Source organism: Ursus arctos, chromosome Y (genome assembly GCF_023065955.2).
Source record: "Ursus arctos isolate Adak ecotype North America chromosome Y, UrsArc2.0, whole genome shotgun sequence".
In the NCBI taxonomy this organism is placed as follows: Eukaryota; Metazoa; Chordata; class Mammalia; order Carnivora; family Ursidae; genus Ursus; species Ursus arctos.
In genome coordinates this window covers 4,459,670-4,482,566 of record NC_079874.1, presented here as the reverse complement: position 1 = coordinate 4,482,566, position 22,897 = coordinate 4,459,670, and positions in this window count along the sequence as shown.

Sequence of the window (22,897 nt, the reverse complement as noted above, 5' to 3'; positions counted from 1 at the left end):
CCGCACTCACACTGGGTCTCCAACACAGCCGTCAACACTTGGAACTGCTTTAACATAATCACAAACATGGTCCTGACACACACATATACAAATAACACACACAAACACCCATCGACTTTTTCTTGCAGGCATACACAATGGTTTCCTGCAAACACACACACACACACACACACACAAAAGTCACACTCACGACAGAGCACTCACATTGGATCTCCAGCAGAGCCATGAACACTTGGAATTACCTTAACATATTCACAAACGTCGTCCCGAAACACACATGCAGAAGAAACACACAAAAACACCCTACGACTTTTTCTTACAGACATACACAATGGTATCCAGCAAAACACACACACACACACACACATACACTATCACACGCACAACACAGCACTCACACTGGGTCCCCGGCATAGCCATCAACAGTTGGAACTGCCCTAACATACTCACAAACGTGGTCCCGACACACACATACACAAGAAACACACACAAACTCCCATTGACTTTTACTTACAGTCATGCACAATGGTTTCCGCAAACACACACACACACTATCACACTCACAACACAGCATTCACACTGGCACTTGAATCTGCCCTAACATACAAACAAACGTGGTCCCGACACACACATACACAAGAAACACACACAAACACCCATCAACATTTTGTTACAGGCAGACAGAGTGGGGTTTCCCCAAACACACACACACACACACACTGTCACACTAACAGCACAGTACGCACACTGGGCCTCGGCAGAGCCATCAACACTTGGAACTGCCCTAACATACTCACAAACGTTTTCCCGACACACACATACACAAGAAACACACACAAACACCCATCGACTTTTTCTTACAGGCATACACAACGGTTTCCCGCGAACACACACACACACAGTCACACTTACAACACAGCACTCACAATGGGTATCCAGCAGAACCATCAACACTTGGAACTGCCCTAAAATATTGACAAATGTGGTCGCGACACACACATACACATGAAACTCACACAAACATCCATCGACTTATTCTTACAGGCATACACAATGTTTTCCCGCCAACACAAACACACACAGAAACACACACTGCCACACTCACAACACAGCATTCACACTGGCACTTGGAACTGCCACAACATACTCACATACGTGGTCCCGACACACACATACACAAGAAACACACACAAACACCCATCGACTTTTGCTTAGAAGCATACACTGTGGGGTTCCCCCAAACACACACACACACAGAGACACACACACACTATCACACTCACAACACAGCACTCTCACTGGGTCTCCAGCAGAGCCATCAACACTTGGAACTGCCCTAACATATTCACAAATGTGGTCCCGACACACACATACAGAAGAAACACACACAAACACCCATGGAATTTTTCTTATAGGCATACAGACTGGTTTCCTGCAAACACACACACAGACACGCACACACACTGTCACACTCACAACACACACTCACACTGGATATCCAGCAAACTCGTGAACACTTGGAACTGCCCTCACACACTCACAAATGTGGATCTGAAACACAATACGCAAGAACACACAAATACACCCATCGACTTTTTCATACAGGCATACACAATGGTTACCCGAAAACACACACACACACACACACTGTCACACTCGCAATACAGCACTCACACTGGGCCTCGGCAGAGCCATCAACACTTGGAACTGCCCTCACACACTCACAAATGTGGATCTGAAACACAATACGCAAGAACACACAAATACACCCATCGACTTTTTCATACAGGCATACACAATGGTTACCTGAAAACACACACACACACACACACTCTCACACTCACAACACAGCACTCACTTTGTACCTCGGCAGAGACATCAACACTTGGAACTGCCCTAACATACTCACAAACGTTTTCCCAACACAGACATACACAAGAAACACACAAACACCCATCGACATTTTCTTACAGGCGTACACAATGGTTTCCCGCAAACAACACACACACACACTATCACACTCACAACACAGCACTCACAGTGCGTATCCAGCAGAGCCATCAACACTTGGAACTGCCCTCACACACTCACAAATGTGGATCTGAAACACAATACGCAAGAACACACAAACACACCCATCGACTTTTTCATACAAGCATACACAATGGTTACCGGAAAACACACACACACACACACACAGTGTCACACTCGCAACACAGCACTCACACTGGGCCTCGGCAGAGCCATCAACACTTGGAACTGCCCTAACATACTCACAAACGTTTTCCCGACACACACATACACAAGAAACACACACAAACACCCATTGAGTTTTTCTTACAGGCGTACACAGGGGGTTCTGAAACACACACAGACACACACACACTATCACACTCACAACACAGCACTCACACTGGGTCTCCAACACAGCCGTCAACACTTGGAACTGCTTTAACATAATCACAAACATGGTCCTGACACACACATATACAAATAACACACACAAACACCCATCGACTTTTTCTTGCAGGCATACACAATGGTTTCCTGCAAACACACACACACACACACACACAAAAGTCACACTCACGACAGAGCACTCACATTGGATCTCCAGCAGAGCCATGAACACTTGGAATTACCTTAACATATTCACAAACGTGGTCCCGAAACACACATGCAGAAGAAACACACAAAAACACCCTACGACTTTTTCTTACAGACATACACAATGGTATCCAGCAAAACACACACACACAAACACATACACTATCACACGCACAACACAGCACTCACACTGGGTCCCCGGCATAGCCATCAACAGTTGGAACTGCCCTAACATACTCACAAACGTGGTCCCGACACACACATACACAAGAAACACACACAAACTCCCATTGACTTTTACTTACAGTCATGCACAATGGTTTCCGCAAACACACACACACACACTATCACATTCACAACACAGCCTTCACACTGGCACTTGAATCTGCCCTAACATACAAACAAACGTGGTCCCGACACACACATACAGAAGAAACACACACAAACACCCATCAACTTTTTGTTACAGGAAGACAGAGTGGGGTTTCCCCAAACACACACACACACACACACACACACACTGTCACACTAACAGCACAGTACGCACACTGGGCCTCGGCAGAGCCATCAACACTTGGAACTGCCCTAACATACTCACAAACGTTTTCCCGACACACATTTACACAAGAAACACACACAAACACACATCGACTTTTTCTTACAGGCATACACAACGGTTTCCCGCGAACACACACACACACAGTCACACTTACAACACAGCACTCACAATGGGTATCCAGCAGAACCATCAACACTTGGAACTGCCCTAAAATATTGACAAATGTGGTCACGACACACACATACACATGAAACTCACACAAACATCCATCGACTTATTCTTACAGGCATACACAATGTTTTCCCGCCAACACAAACACACACAGAAACACACACTGCCACACTCACAACACAGCATTCACACTGGCACTTGGAACTGCCACAACATACTCACATACGTGGTCCCGACACACACATACACAAGAAACACACACAAACACCCATCGACTTTTTCTTACAGGCATACACTGTGGGGTTCCCCCAAACACACACACACACAGAGACACACACACACTATCACACTCACAACACAGCACTCTCACTGGGTCTCCAGCAGAGCCATCAACACTTGGAACTGCCCTAACATATTCACAAATGTGGTCCCGACACACACATACAGAAGAAACACCCACAAACACCCATGGAATTTTTCTTATAGGCATACAGACTGGTTTCCTGCAAACACACACACAGACACGCACACACACTGTCACACTCACAACACACACTCACACTGGATATCCAGCAAACTCGTGAACACTTGGAACTGCCCTCACACACTCACAAATGTGGATCTGAAACACAATTCGCAAGAACACACAAATACACCCATCGACTTTTTCATACAGGCATACACAATGGTTACCCGAGAACACACACACACACACACACACACACTCTCACACTCACAACACAGCACTCACTCTGTACCTCGGCAGAGACATCAACACTTGGAACTGCCCTCACACACTCACAAATGTGGATCTGAAACACAATACGCAAGAACACACAAATACACCCATCGACTTTTTCATACAGGCATACACAATGGTTACCGGAAAACACACACACACACACACACACACTGTCACACTCGCAACACAGCACTCACACTGGGCCTCGGCAGAGCCATCAACACTTGGAACTGCCCTCACACACTCACAAACGTTTTCCCGACACACACATACACAAGAAACACACACAAACACCCATGGAATTTTTCTTACACGCGTACACAGGGGGTTCTGAAACACACACAGACACACACACACTATCACACTCACAACACCGCACTCACACTGGGTCTCCAACACAGCCGTCAACACTTGGAACTGCTTTAACATAATCACAAACATGGTCCTGACACACACATATACAAATAACACACACAAACACCCATCGACTTTTTCTTGCAGGCATACACAATGGTTTCCTGCAAACACACACACACACACACACAAAAGGCACACTCACGACAGAGCACTCACATTGGATCTCCAGCAGAGCCATGAACACTTGGAATTACCTTAACATATTCACAAACGTGGTCCCGAAACACACATGCAGAAGAAACACACAAAAACACCCTACGACTTTTTCTTACAGACATACACAATGGTATCCAGCAAAACACACACACACACACACACATACACTATCACACGCACAACACAGCACTCACACTGGGTCCCCGGCATAGCCATCAACACTTGGAACTGCCCTAACATACTCACAAACGTGGTCCCGACACACACATACACAAGAAACACACACAAACTCCCATTGACTTTTACTTACAGTCATGCACAATGGTTTCCGCAAACACACACACACACACACTATCACACTCACAACACAGCATTCACACTGGCACTTGAATCTGCCCTAACATACAAACAAACGTGGTCCCGACCCACACATACACAAGAAACACACACAAACACCCATCAACATTTAGTTACAGGCAGACAGAGTGGGGTTTCCCCAAACACACACACACACACACACACACACACACACTGTCACACTAACAGCACAGTACGCACACTGGGCCTCGGCAGAGCCATCAACACTTGGAACTGCCCTAACATACTCACAAACGTTTTCCCGACACACACATACACCAGAAACACACACAAACACCCATCGACTTTTTCTTACAGGCATACACAACGGTTTCCCGCGAACACACACACACACACAGTCACACTTACAACACAGCACTCACAATGGGTATCCAGCAGAACCATCAACACTTGGAACTGCCCTAAAATATTGACAAATGTGGTCGCGACACACACATACACATGAAACTCACACACACATCCATCGACTTATTCTTACAGGCATACACAATGTTTTCCCGCCAACACAAACACACACAGAAACACACACTGCCACACTCACAACACAGCATTCACACTGGCACTTGGAACTGCCACAACATACTCACATACGTGGTCCCGACACACACATACACAAGAAACACACACAAACACCCATCGACTTTTTCTTAGAAGCATACACCGTCGGGTTCCCCCAAACACACACACACACAGAGACACACACACACTATCACACTCACAACACAGCACTCTCACTGGGTCTCCAGCAGAGCCATCAACACTTGGAACTGCCCTAACATATTCACAAAGGTGGTCCCGACACACACATACAGAAGAAACACACACAAACACCCATGGAATTTTTCTTATAGGCATACAGACTGGTTTCCTGCAAACACACACACAGACACGCACACACACTGTCACACTCACAACACACACTCACACTGGATATCCAGCAAACTCGTGAACACTTGGAACTGCCCTCACACACTCACAAATGTGGATCTGAAACACAATACGCAAGAACACACAAATACACCCATCGACTTTTTCATACAGGCATACACAATGGTTACCCGAAAACACACACACACACACACACACACTCTCACACTCACAACACAGCACTCACTCTGTACCTCGGCAGAGACATCAACACTTGGAACTGCCCTCACACACTCACAAATGTGGATCTGAAACACAATACGCAAGAACACACAAATACACCCATCGACTTTTTCATACAGGCATACACAATGGTTACCGGAAAACACACACACACACACACTGTCACACTCGCAACACAGCACTCACACTGGGCCTCGGCAGAGCCATCAACACTTGGAACTGCCCTAACATACTCACAAACGTTTTCCCGACATACACATACACAAGAAACACACACAAACACCCATGGAATTTTTCTTACAGGCGTACACTGGGGGTTCTGAAACACACACAGACACACACACACTATCACACTCACAACACCGCACTCACACTGGGTCTCCAACACAGCCGTCAACACTTGAAACTGCTTTAACATAATCACAAACATGGTCCTGACACACACATATACAAATAACACACACAAACACCCATCGACTTTTTCTTGCAGGCATACACAATGGTTTCCTGCAAACACACACACACACACACACATAAAAGTCACACTCACGACAGAGCACTCACATTGGATCTCCAGCAGAGCCATGAACACTTGGAATTACCTTAACATATTCACAAACGTGGTCCCGAAACACACATGCAGAAGAAACACACAAAAACACCCTACGACTTTTTCTTACAGACATACACAATGGTATCCAGCAAAACACACACACACACACACACATACACTATCACACGCACAACACAGCACTCACACTTGGTCCCCGGCATAGCCATCAACACTTGGAACTGCCCTAACATACTCACAAACGTGGTCCCGACACACACATACACAAGAAACACACACAAACTCCCATTGACTTTTACTTACAGTCATGCACAATGGTTTCCGCAAACACACACACACACACACTATCACACTCACAACACAGCATTCACACTGGCACTTGAATCTGCCCTAACATACAAACAAACGTGGTCCCGACCCACACATACACAAGAAACACACACAAACACCCATCAACATTTTGTTACAGGCAGACAGAGTGGGGTTTCCCCAAACACACACACACACACACACACTGTCACACTAACAGCACAGTACGCACACTGGGCCTCGGCAGAGCCATCAACACTTGGAACTGCCCTAACATACTCACAAACGTTTTCCCGACACACACATACACAAGAAACACACACAAACACCCATCGACTTTTTCTTACAGGCATACACAACGGTTTCCCGCGAACACACACACACACAGTCACACTTACAACACAGCACTCACAATGGGTATCCAGCAGAACCATCAACACTTGGAACTGCCCTAAAATATTGACAAATGTGGTCGCGACACACACATACACATGAAACTCACACACACATCCATCGACTTATTCTTACAGGCATACACAAGGTTTTCCCGCCAACACAAACACACACAGAAACACACACTGCCACACTCACAACACAGCATTCACACTGGCACTTGGAACTGCCACAACATACTCACATACGTGGTCCCGACACACACATACACAAGAAACACACACAAACACCCATCGACTTTTTCTTAGAAGCATACACCGTCGGGTTCCCCCAAACACACACACACACAGAGACACACACACACTGTCACACTCACAACACAGCACTCTCACTGGGTCTCCAGCAGAGCCATCAACACTTGGAACTGCCCTAACATATTCACAAATGTGGTCCCGACACACACATACAGAAGAAACACACACAAACACCCATGGAATTTTTCTTATAGGCATACAGACTGGTTTCCTGCAAACACACACACAGACACGCACACACACTGTCACACTCACAACACACACTCACACTGGATATCCAGCAAACTCATGAACACTTGGAACTGCCCTCACACACTCAGAAATGTGGATCTGAAACACAATACGCAAGAACACACAAATACACCCATCGACTTTTTCATACAGGCATACACAATGGTTACCCGAAAACACACACACACACACACACACACTCTCACACTCACAACACAGCACTCACTCTGTACCTCGGCAGAGACATCAACACTTGGAACTGCCCTCACACTCTCACAAATGTGGATCTGAAACACAATACGCAAGAACACACAAATACACCCATCGACTTTTTCATACAGGCATACACAATGGTTACCCGAAAGCACACACGCACACACACACACACACTGTCACACTCGCAACACAGCACTCACACTGGGCCTCGGCAGAGCCATCAACACTTGGAACTGCCCTAACATACTCACAAACGTTTTCCCGACACACACATACACAAGAAACACACACAAACACCCGTGGAATTTTTCTTACAGGCGTACACAGGGGGTTCTGAAACACACACAGACACACACACACTATCACACTCACAACACCGCACTCACACTGGGTCTCCAACACAGCCGTCAACACTTGGAACTGCTTTAACATAATCACAAACATGGTCCTGACACACACATATACAAATAACACACACAAACACCCATCGACTTTTTCTTGCAGGCATACACAATGGTTTCCTGCAAACACACACACACACACACACACACACACACAAGTCACACTCACGACAGAGCACTCACATTGGATCTCCAGCAGAGCCATGAACACTTGGAATTACCATAACATATTCACAAACGTGGTCCCGAAACACACATGCAGAAGAAACACACAAAAACACCCTATGACTTTTTCTTACAGACATACACAATGGTATCCAGCAAAACACACACACACACACACATACACTATCACACGCACAACACAGCACTCACACTGGGTCCCCGGCATAGCCATCAACAGTTGGAACTGCCCTAACATACTCACAAACGTGGTCCCGACACACACATACACAAGTAACATACACAAACTCCCATTGACTTTTACTTACAGTCATGCACAATGGTTTCCGCAAACACACACACACACACACTATCACACTCACAACACAGCATTCACACTGGCACTTGAATCTGCCCTAACATACAAACAAATGTGGTCCCGACACACACATACACAAGAAACACACACAAACACCCATCAACATTTTGTTACAGGAAGACAGAGTGGGGTTTCCCCAAACACACACACACACAAACACACACTGTCACACTAACAGCACAGTACGCACACTGGGCCTCGGCGAGCCATCAACACTTGGAACTGCCCTAACATACTCACAAACGTTTTCCCGACACACACATACACAAGAAACACACACAAACACCCATCGACTTTTTCTTAGAAGCATACACTGTGGGGTTCCCCCAAACACACACACACACAGAGACACACACACACTATCACACTCACAACACAGCACTCTCACTGGGTCTCCAGCAGAGCCATCAACACTTGGAACTGCCCTAACATATTCACAAATGTGGTCCCGACACACACATACAGAAGAAACACACACAAACACCCATGGAATTTTTCTTATAGGCATACAGACTGGTTTCCTGCAAACACACACACAGACACGCACACACACTGTCACACTCACAACACACACTCACACTGGATATCCAGCAAACTCGTGAACACTTGGAACTGCCCTCACACACTCACAAATGTGGATCTGAAACACAATTCGCAAGAACACACAAATACACCCATCGACTTTTTCATACAGGCATACACAATGGTTACCCGAAAACACACACACACACACACTCTCACACTCACAACACAGCACTCACTCTATACCTCGGCAGAGACATCAACACTTGGAACTGCCCTCACACACTCACAAATGTGGATCTGAAACACAATACGCAAGAACACACAAATACACCCATCGACTTTTTCATACAGGCATACACAATGGTTACCGGAAAACACACACACACACACACACACACACTGTCACACTCGCAACACAGCACTCACACTGGGCCTCGGCAGAGCCATCAACACTTGGAACTGCCCTCACATACTCACAAACGTTTTCCCGACACACACATACACAAGAAACACACACAAACACCCATGGAATTTTTCTTACAGGCGTACACAGGGGGTTCTGAAACACACACAGACACACACACACTATCACACTCACAACACCGCACTCACACTGGGTCTCCAACACAGCCGTCAACACTTGGAACTGCTTTAACATAATCACAAACATGGTCCTGACACACACATATACAAATAACACACACAAACACCCATCGACTTTTTCTTGCAGGCATACACAATGGTTTCCTGCAAACACACACACACACACACACACACAAAAGTCACACTCAACAGAGCACTCACATTGGATCTCCAGCAGAGCCATGAACACTTGGAATTACCTTAACATATTCACAAACGTGGTCCCGAAACACACATGCAGAAGAAACACACAAAAACACCCTACGACTTTTTCTTACAGACATACACAATGGTATCCAGCAAAACACACACACACACACATACACTATCACACGCACAACACAGCACTCACACTGGGTCCCCGGCATAGCCATCAACAGTTGGAACTGCCCTAACATACTCACAAACGTGGTCCCGACACACACATACACAAGAAACACACACAAACTCCCATTGACTTTTACTTACAGTCATGCACAATGGTTTCCGCAAACACACACACACACACTATCACACTCACAACACAGCCTTCACACTGGCACTTGAATCTGCCCTAAGATACAAACAAACGAGGTCCCGACAAACACATACAGAAGAAAAACACACACACACCCATCAACTTTTTGTTACAGGAAGACAGAGTGGGGTTTCCCCAAACACACACACACACACACACACACACACACACACTGTCACACTAACAGCACAGTACGCACACTGGGCCTCGGCAGAGCCATCAACACTTGGAACTGCCCTAACATACTCACAAACGTTTTCCCGACACACATTTACACAAGAAACACACACAAACACACATCGACTTTTTCTTACAGGCATACACAACGGTTTCCCGCGAACACACACACACACAGTCACACTTACAACACAGCACTCACAATGGGTATCCAGCAGAACCATCAACACTTGGAACTGCCCTAAAATATTGACAAATGTGGTCGCGACACACACATACACATGAAACTCACACAAACATCCATCGACTTATTCTTACAGGCATACACAATGTTTTCCCGCCAACACAAACACACACAGAAACACACACTGCCACACTCACAACACAGCATTCACACTGGCACTTGGAACTGCCACAACATACTCACATACGTGGTCCCGACACACACATACACAAGAAACACACACAAACACCCATCGACTTTTTCTTACAGGCATACACTGTGGGGTTCCCCCAAACACACACACACACAGAGACACACACACACTATCACACTCACAACACAGCACTCTCACTGGGTCTCCAGCAGAGCCATCAACACTTGGAACTGCCCTAACATATTCACAAATGTGGTCCCGACACACACATACAGAAGAAACACACACAAACACCCATGGAATTTTTCTTATAGGCGTACAGACTGGTTTCCTGCAAACACACACACAGACACGCACACACACTGTCACACTCACAACACACACTCACACTGGATATCCAGCAAACTCGTGAACACTTGGAACTGCCCTCACACACTCACAAATGTGGATCTGAAACACAATTCGCAAGAACACACAAATACACCCATCGACTTTTTCATACAGGCATACACAATGGTTACCCGAAAACACACACACACACACACACACACACACACTCTCACACTCACAACACAGCACTCACTCTGTACCTCGGCAGAGACATCAACACTTGGAACTGCCCTCACACACTCACAAATGTGGATCTGAAACACAATACGCAAGAACACACAAATACACCCATCGACTTTTTCATACAGGCATACACAATGGTTACCGGAAAACACACACACACACACACACACTGTCACACTCGCAACACAGCACTCACACTGGGCCTCGGCAGAGCCATCAACACTTGGAACTGCCCTCACACACTCACAAACGTTTTCCCGACACACACATACACAAGAAACACACACAAACACCCATCGACTTTTTCTTACAGGCGTACACAGGGGGTTCTGAAACACACACAGACACACACACACTATCACACTCACAACACCGCACTCACACTGGGTCTCCAACACAGCCGTCAACACTTGGAACTGCTTTAACATAATCACAAATATGGTCCTGACACACACATATACAAATAACACACACAAACACCCATCGACTTTTTCTTGCAGGCATACACAATGGTTTCCTGCAAACACACACACACACACACACACAAAAGGCACACTCACGACAGAGCACTCACATTGGATCTCCAGCAGAGCCATGAACACTTGGAATTACCTTAACATATTCACAAACGTGGTCCCGAAACACACATGCAGAAGAAACACCCAAAAACACCCTACGACTTTTTCTTACAGACATACACAATGGTATCCAGCAAAACACACACACACACACACACATACACTATCACACGCACAACACAGCACTCACACTGGGTCCCCGGCATAGCCATCAACACTTGGAACTGCCCTAACATACTCACAAACGTGGTCCCGACACACACATACACAAGAAACACACACAAACTCCCATTGACTTTTACTTACAGTCATGCACAATGGTTTCCGCAAACACACACACACACACACTATCACACTCACAACACAGCATTCACACTGGCACTTGAATCTGCCCTAACATACAAACAAACGTGGTCCCGACCCACACATACACAAGAAACACACACAAACACCAATCAACATTTAGTTACAGGCAGACAGAGTGGGGTTTCCCCAAACACACACACACACACACACACACACACTGTCACACTAACAGCACAGTACGCACACTGGGCCTCGGCAGAGCCATCAACACTTGGAACTGCCCTAACATACTCACAAACGTTTTCCCGACACACACATACACCAGAAACACACACAAACACCCATCGACTTTTTCTTACAGGCATACACAACGGTTTCCCGCGAACACACACACACACAGTCACACTTACAACACAGCACTCACAATGGGTATCCAGCAGAACCATCAACACTTGGAACTGCCCTAAAATATTGACAAATGTGGTCGCGACACACACATACACATGAAACTCACACAAACATCCATCGACTTATTCTTACAGGCATACACAATGTTTTCCCGCCAACACAAACACACACAGAAACACACACTGCCACACTCACAACACAGCATTCACACTGGCACTTGGAACTGCCACAACATACTCACATATGTGGTCCCGACACACACATACACAAGAAACACACACAAACACCCATCGACTTTTTCTTAGAAGCATACACTGTGGGGTTCCCCCAAACACACACACACACAGAGACACACACACACTATCACACTCACAACACAGTACTCTCACTGGGTCTCCAGCAGAGCCATCAACACTTGGAACTGCCCTAACATATTCACAAATGTGGTCCCGACACACACATACAGAAGAAACACACACAAACACCCATGGAATTTTTCTTATAGGCATACAGACTGGTTTCCTGCAAACACACACACAGACACGCACACACACTGTCACACTCACAACACACACTCACACTGGATATCCAGCAAACTCGTGAACACTTGGAACTGCCCTCACACACTCACAAATGTGGATCTGAAACACAATACGCAAGAACACACAAATACACCCATCGACTTTTTCATACAGGCATACACAATGGTTACCCGAAAACACACACACACACACACACACACACTCTCACACTCACAACACAGCACTCACTCTGTACCTCGGCAGAGACATCAACACTTGGAACTGCCCTCACACACTCACAAATGTGGATCTGAAACACAATACGCAAGAACACACAAATACACCCATCGACTTTTTCATACAGGCATACACAATGGTTACCGGAAAACACACACACACACACACTGTCACACTCGCAACACAGCACTCACACTGGGCCTCGGCAGAGCCATCAACACTTGGAACTGCCCTAACATACTCACAAACGTTTTCCCGACACACACATACACAAGAAACACACACAAACACCCATGGAATTTTTCTTACAGGCGTACACAGGGGGTTCTGAAACACACACAGACACACACACACTATCACACTCACAACACCGCACTCACACTGGGTCTCCAACACAGCCGTCAACACTTGAAACTGCTTTAACATAATCACAAACATGGTCCTGACACACACATATACAAATAACACACACAAACACCCATCGACTTTTTCTTGCAGGCATACACAATGGTTTCCTGCAAACACACACACACACACACACACACACACAAAAGTCACACTCACGACAGAGCACTCACATTGGATCTCCAGCAGAGCCATGAACACTTGGAATTACCTTAACATATTCACAAACGTGGTCCCGAAACACACATGCAGAAGAAACACACAAAAACACCCTACGACTTTTTCTTACAGACATACACAATGGTATCCAGCAAAACACACACACACACACACACACATACACTATCACACGCACAACACAGCACTCACACTGGGTCCCCGGCATAGCCATCAACAGTTGGAACTGCCCTAACATACTCACAAACGTGGTCCCGACACACACATACACAAGAAACACACACAAACTCCCATTGACTTTTACTTACAGTCATGCACAATGGTTTCCGCAAACACACACACACACACACTATCACACTCACAACACAGCATTCACACTGGCACTTGAATCTGCCCTAACATACAAACAAACGTGGTCCCGACACACACATACACAAGAAACACACACAAACACCCATCAACATTTTGTTACAGGCAGACAGAGTGGGGTTTCCCCAAACACACACACACACACACACACACTGTCACACTAACAGCACAGTACGCACACTGGGCCTCGGCAGAGCCATCAACACTTGGAACTGCCCTAACATACTCACAAACGTTTTCCCGACACACACATACACAAGAAACACACACAAACACCCATCGACTTTTTCTTACAGGCATACACAACGGTTTCCCGCGAACACACACACACACAGTCACACTTACAACACAGCACTCACAATGGGTATCCAGCAGAACCATCAACACTTGGAACTGCCCTAAAATATTGACAAATGTGGTCGCGACACACACATACACATGAAACTCACACACACATCCATCGACTTATTCTTACAGGCATACACAAGGTTTTCCCGCCAACACAAACACACACAGAAACACACACTGCCACACTCACAACACAGCATTCACACTGGCACTTGGAACTGCCACAACATACTCACATACGTGGTCCCGACACACACATACACAAGAAACACACACAAACACCCATCGACTTTTTCTTAGAAGCATACACTGTGGGGTTCCCCCAAACACACACACACACAGAGACACACACACACTGTCACACTCACAACACAGCACTCTCACTGGGTCTCCAGCAGAGCCATCAACACTTGGAACTGCCCTAACATATTCACAAATGTGGTCCCGACACACACATACAGAAGAAACACACACAAACACCCATGGAATTTTTCTTATAGGCATACAGACTGGTTTCCTGCAAACACACACACAGACACGCACACACACTGTCACACTCACAACACACACTCACACTGGATATCCAGCAAACTCGTGAACACTTGGAACTGCCCTCACACACTCACAAATGTGGATCTGAAACACAATACGCAAGAACACACAAATACACCCATCGACTTTTTCATACAGGCATACACAATGGTTACCCGAAAACACACACACACACACACACTCTCACACTCACAACACAGCACTCACTCTGTACCTCGGCAGAGACATCAACACTTGGAACTGCCCTCACACACTCACAAATGTGGATCTGAAACACAATACGCAGAACACACAAATACACGAATCGACTTTTTCATACAGGCATACACAATGGTTACCGGAAAACACACACACACACACACACACACACACACTGTCACACTCGCAACACAGCACTCACACTGGGCCTCGGCAGAGCCATCAACACTTGGAACTGCCCTAACATACTCACAAACGTTTTCCCGACACACACATACACAAGAAACACACACAAACACCCATGGAATTTTTCTTACAGGCGTACACAGGGGGTTCCGAAACACACACAGACACACACACACTATCACACTCACAACACCGCACTCACACTGGGTCTCCAACACAGCCGTCAACACTTGGAACTGCTTTAACATAATCACAAACATGGTCCTGACACACACATATACAAATAACACACACAAACACCCATCGACTTTTTCTTGCAGGCATACACAATGGTTTCCTGCAAACACACACACACACACACACACACACACACAAAAGTCACACTCACGACAGAGCACTCACATTGGATCTCCAGCAGAGCCCTGAACACTTGGAATTACCTTAACATATTCACAAACTTGGTCCCGAAACACACATGCAGAAGAAACACACAAAAACACCCCACGACTTTTTCTTACAGACATACACAATGGTATCCAGCAAAACACACACACACACACACACATACACTATCACACGCACAACACAGCACTCACACTGGGTCCCCGGCATAGCCATCAACAGTTGGAACTGCCCTAACATACTCACAAACGTGGTCCCGACACACACATACACAAGAAACACACACAAACTCCCATTGACTTTTACTTACAGTCATGCACAATGGTTTCCGCAAACACACACACACACACACTATCACACTCACAACACAGCATTCACACTGGCACTTGAATCTGCCCTAACATACAAACAAACGTGGTCCCGACACACACATACACAAGAAACACACACAAACACCCATCAACATTTTGTTACAGGCAGACAGAGTGGGGTTTCCCCAAACACACACACACACACACACACTGTCACACTAACAGCACAGTACGCACACTGGGCCTCGGCAGAGCCATCAACACTTGGAACTGCCCTAACATACTCACAAACGTTTTCCCGACACACACATACACAAGAAACACACACAAACACCCATCGACTTTTTCTTACAGGCATACACAACGGTTTCCCGCGAACACACACACACACAGTCACACTTACAACACAGCACTCACAATGGGTATCCAGCAGAACCATCAACACTTGGAACTGCCCTAAAATATTGACAAATGTGGTCGCGACACACACATACACATGAAACTCACACACACATCCATCGACTTATTCTTACAGGCATACACAATGTTTTCCCGCCAACACAAACACACACAGAAACACACACTGCCACACTCACAACACAGCATTCACACTGGCACTTGGAACTGCCACAACATACTCACATACGTGGTCCCGACACACACATACACAAGAAACACACACAAACACCCATCGACTTTTTCTTAGAAGCATACACTGTGGGGTTCCCCCAAACACACACACACACAGAGACACACACACACTATCACACTCACAACACAGCACTCTCACTGGGTCTCCAGCAGAGCCATCAACACTTGGAACTGCCCTAACATATTCACAAATGTGGTCCCGACACACACATACAGAAGAAACACACACAAACACCCATGGAATTTTTCTTATAGGCATACAGACTGGTTTCCTGCAAACACACACACAGACACGCACACACACTGTCACACTCACAACACACACTCACACTGGATATCCAGCAAACTCGTGAACACTTGGAACTGCCCTCACACACTCACAAATGTGGATCTGAAACACAATACGCAAGAACACACAAATACACCCATCGACTTTTTCATACAGGCATACACAATGGTTACCCGAAAACACACACACACACACACACTCTCACACTCACAACACAGCACTCACTCTGTACCTCGGCAGAGACATCAACACTTGGAACTGCCCTCACACACTCACAAATGTGGATCTGAAACACAATACGCAAGAACACACAAATACACGAATCGACTTTTTCATACAGGCATACACAATGGTTACCGGAAAACACACACACACACACACACACACTGTCACACTCGCAACACAGCACTCACACTGGGCCTCGGCAGAGCCATCAACACTTGGAACTGCCCTAACATACTCACAAACGTTTTCCCGACACACACATACACAAGAAACACACACAAACACCCATGGAATTTTTCTTACAGGCGTACACAGGGGGTTCCGAAACACACACAGACACACACACTATCACACTCACAACACCGCACTCACACTGGGTCTCCAACACAGCCGTCAACACTTGGAACTGCTTTAACATAATCACAAACATGGTCCTGACACACACATATACAAATAACACACACAAACACCCATCGACTTTTTCTTGCAGGCATACACAATGGTTTCCTGCAAACACACACACACACACACACACACACACACAAAAGTCACACTCACGACAGAGCACTCACATTGGATCTCCAGCAAAGCCATGAACACTTGGAATTACCTTAACATATTCACAAACGTGGTCCCGAAACACACATGCAGAAGAAACACACAAAAACACCCTACGACTTTTTCTTACAGACATACACAATGGTATCCAGCAAAACACACACACACACACACACATACACTATCACACGCACAACACAGCACTCACACTGGGTCCCCGGCATAGCCATCAACAGTTGGAACTGCCCTAACATACTCACAAACGTGGTCCCGACACACACATACACAAGAAACACACACAAACTCCCATTGACTTTTATTTACAGTCATGCACAATGGTTTCCGCAAACACACACACACACACTATCACACTCACAACACAGCATTCACACTGGCACTTGAATCTGCCCTAACATACAAACAAACGTGGTCCCGACACACACATACACAAGAAACACACACAAACACCCATCAACATTTTGTTACAGGCAGACAGAGTGGGGTTTCCCCAAACACACACACACACACACACACACTGTCACACTAACAGCACAGTACGCACACTGGGCCTCGGCAGAGCCATCAACACTTGGAACTGCCCTAACATACTCAGAAATGTTTTACCGACACACACATACACAAGAAACACACACAAACACCCATCGACCTTTTCTTACAGACATACACAATGGTTTCCGGCGAACACACACACACACAGTCATACTTACAACACAGCACTCACAATGGGTATCCAGCAGAACCATCAACACTTGGAACTGCCCTAAAATATTGACAAATGTGGTTGCGACACACACATACACATGAAACTCACACAAACATCCATCGACTTAGTCTTACAGGCATACACAATGTTTTCCCGCCAACACAAACACACAGAAAAACACACACTGCCACACTCACAACACAGCATTCACACTGGCACTTGGAACTGCCACAACATACTCACATACGTGGTCCCGACACACACATACACAAGAAACACACACAAACACCCATTGAGTTTTTCTTACAGGCGTACACAGGGGGTTCTGAAACACACACAGACACACACACACTATCACACTCACAACACAGCACTCACACTGGGTCTCCAACACAGCCGTCAACACTTGGAACTGCTTTAACATAATCACAAACATGGTCCTGACACACACATATACAAATAACACACACAAACACCCATCGACTTTTTCTTACAGGCATACACAACGGTTTCCCGCGAACACACACACACACAGTCACACTTACAACACAGCACTCACAATGGGTATCCAGCAGAACCATCAACACTTGGAACTGCCCTAAAATATTGACAAATGTGGTCGCGACACACACATACACATGAAACTCACACAAACATCCATCGACTTATTCTTTTTTTTTTTTTTAAAGATTTTATTTATTTATTTATGTGACAGTGAGACAGATAGCGAGAGAGGGAACACAGCAGGGGAGAGGGAGAGGAAGAAGCAGGCTCCCAGCCGAGGAGCCCGATGTGGGACTCGATCCCGGAACGCCAGGATCACGCCTTGAGCCGAAGGCAGACGCTTAACGACTGCGCTACCCAGGCGCCCCTCCATCGACTTATTCTTACAGGCATACACAATGTTTTCCCGCCAACACAAACACACACAAAAACACACACTGCCGCACTCACAACGCAGCATTCACACTGGCACTTGGAACTGCCACAACATACTCACATACGTGGTCCCGACACACACATACACAAGAAACACACACAAACACCCATTGAGTTTTTCTTACAGGCGTACACAGGGGGTTCTGAAACACACACAGACACACACACACTATCACACTCACAACACAGCACTCACACTGGGTCTCCAACACAGCCGTCAACACTTGGAACTGCTTTAACATAATCACAAACATGGTCCTGACACACACATATACAAATAACACACACAAACACCCATCGACTTTTTCTTGCAGGCATACACAATGGTTTCCTGCAATCACACACACACACACACACAAAAGTCACACTCACGACAGAGCACTCACATTGGATCTCCAGCAGAGCCATGAACACTTGGAATTACCTTAACATATTCACAAACGTGGTCCCGAAACACACATGCAGAAGAAACACACAAAAACACCCTACGACTTTTTCTTACAGACATACACAATGGTATCCAGCAAAACACACACACACACACACACATACACTATCACACGCACAACACAGCACTCACACTGGGTCCCCGGCATAGCCATCAACAGTTGGAACTGCCCTAACATACTCACAAACGTGGTCCCGACACACACATACACAAGAAACACACACAAACTCCCATTGACTTTTACTTACAGTCATGCACAATGGTTTCCGCAAACACACACACACACACACTATCACACTCACAACACAGCATTCACACTGGCACTTGAATCTGCCCTAACATACAAACAAACGTGGTCCCGACACACACATACACAAGAAACACACACAAACACCCATCAACTTTTTGTTACAGGCAGACAGAGTGGGGTTTCCCCAAACACACACACACACACACACACACACTGTCACACTAACAGCACAGTACGCACACTGGGCCTCGGCAGAGCCATCAACACTTGGAACTGCCCTAACATACTCACAAACGTTTTCCCGACACACACATACACAAGAAACACACACAAACACCCATCGACTTTTTCTTACAGGCATACACAACGGTTTCCCGCGAACACACACACACACAGTCACACTTACAACACAGCACTCACAATGGGTATCCAGCAGAACCATCAACACTTGGAACTGCCCTAAAATATTGACAAATGTGGTCGCGACACACACATACACATGAAACTCACACAAACATCCATCGCCTTATTCTTACAGGCATACACAATGTTTTCCCGCCAACACAAACACACACAGAAACACACACTGCCACACTCACAACACAGCATTCACACTGGCACTTGGAACTGCCACAACATACTCACATACGTGGTCCCGACACACACATACACAAGAAACACACACAAACACCCATCGACTTTTTCTTAGAAGCATACACTGTGGGGTTCCCCCAAACACACACACACACAGAGACACACACACACTATCACACTCACAACACAGCACTCTCACTGGGTCTCCAGCAGAGCCATCAACACTTGGAACTGCCCTAACATATTCACAAATGTGGTCCCGACACACACATACAGAAGAAACACACACAAACACCCATGGAATTTTTCTTATAGGCATACAGACTGGTTTCCTGGAAACACACACACAGACACGCACACACACTGTCACACTCACAACACACACTCACACTGGATATCCAGCAAACTCGTGAACACTTGGAACTGCCCTCACACACTCACAAATGTGGATCTGAAACACAATACGCAAGAACACACAAATACACCCATCGACTTTTTCATACAGGCATACACAATGGTTACCCGAAAACACACACACACACACACACTCTCACACTCACAACACAGCACTCACTCTGTACCTCGGCAGAGACATCAATACTTGGAACTGCCCTCACACACTCACAAATGTGGATCTGAAACACAATACGCAAGAACACACAAATACACGAATCGACTTTTTCATACAGGCATACACAATGGTTACCCGAAAACACACACACACACACACACTCTCACACTCACAACACAGCACTCACTCTGTACCTCGGCAGAGAGATCAACACTTGGAACTGCCCTCACACACTCACAAATGTGGATCTGAAACACAATACGCAAGAACACACAAATACACGAATCGACTTTTTCATACAGGCATACACAATGGTTACCGGAAAACACACACACACACACACACACACTGTCACACTCGCAACACAGCACTCACACTGGGCCTCGGCAGAGCCATCAACACTTGGAACTGCCCTAACATACTCACAAACGTTTTCCCGACACACACATACACAAGAAACACACACAAACACCCATGGAATTTTTCTTACAGGCGTACACAGGGGGTTCCGAAACACACACAGACACACACACACTATCACACTCACAACACCGCACTCACACTGGGTCTCCAACACAGCCGTCAACACTTGGAACTGCTTTAACATAATCACAAACATGGTCCTGACACACACATATACAAATAACACACACAAACACCCATCGACTTTTTCTTGCAGGCATACACAATGGTTTCCTGCAAACACACACACACACACACACA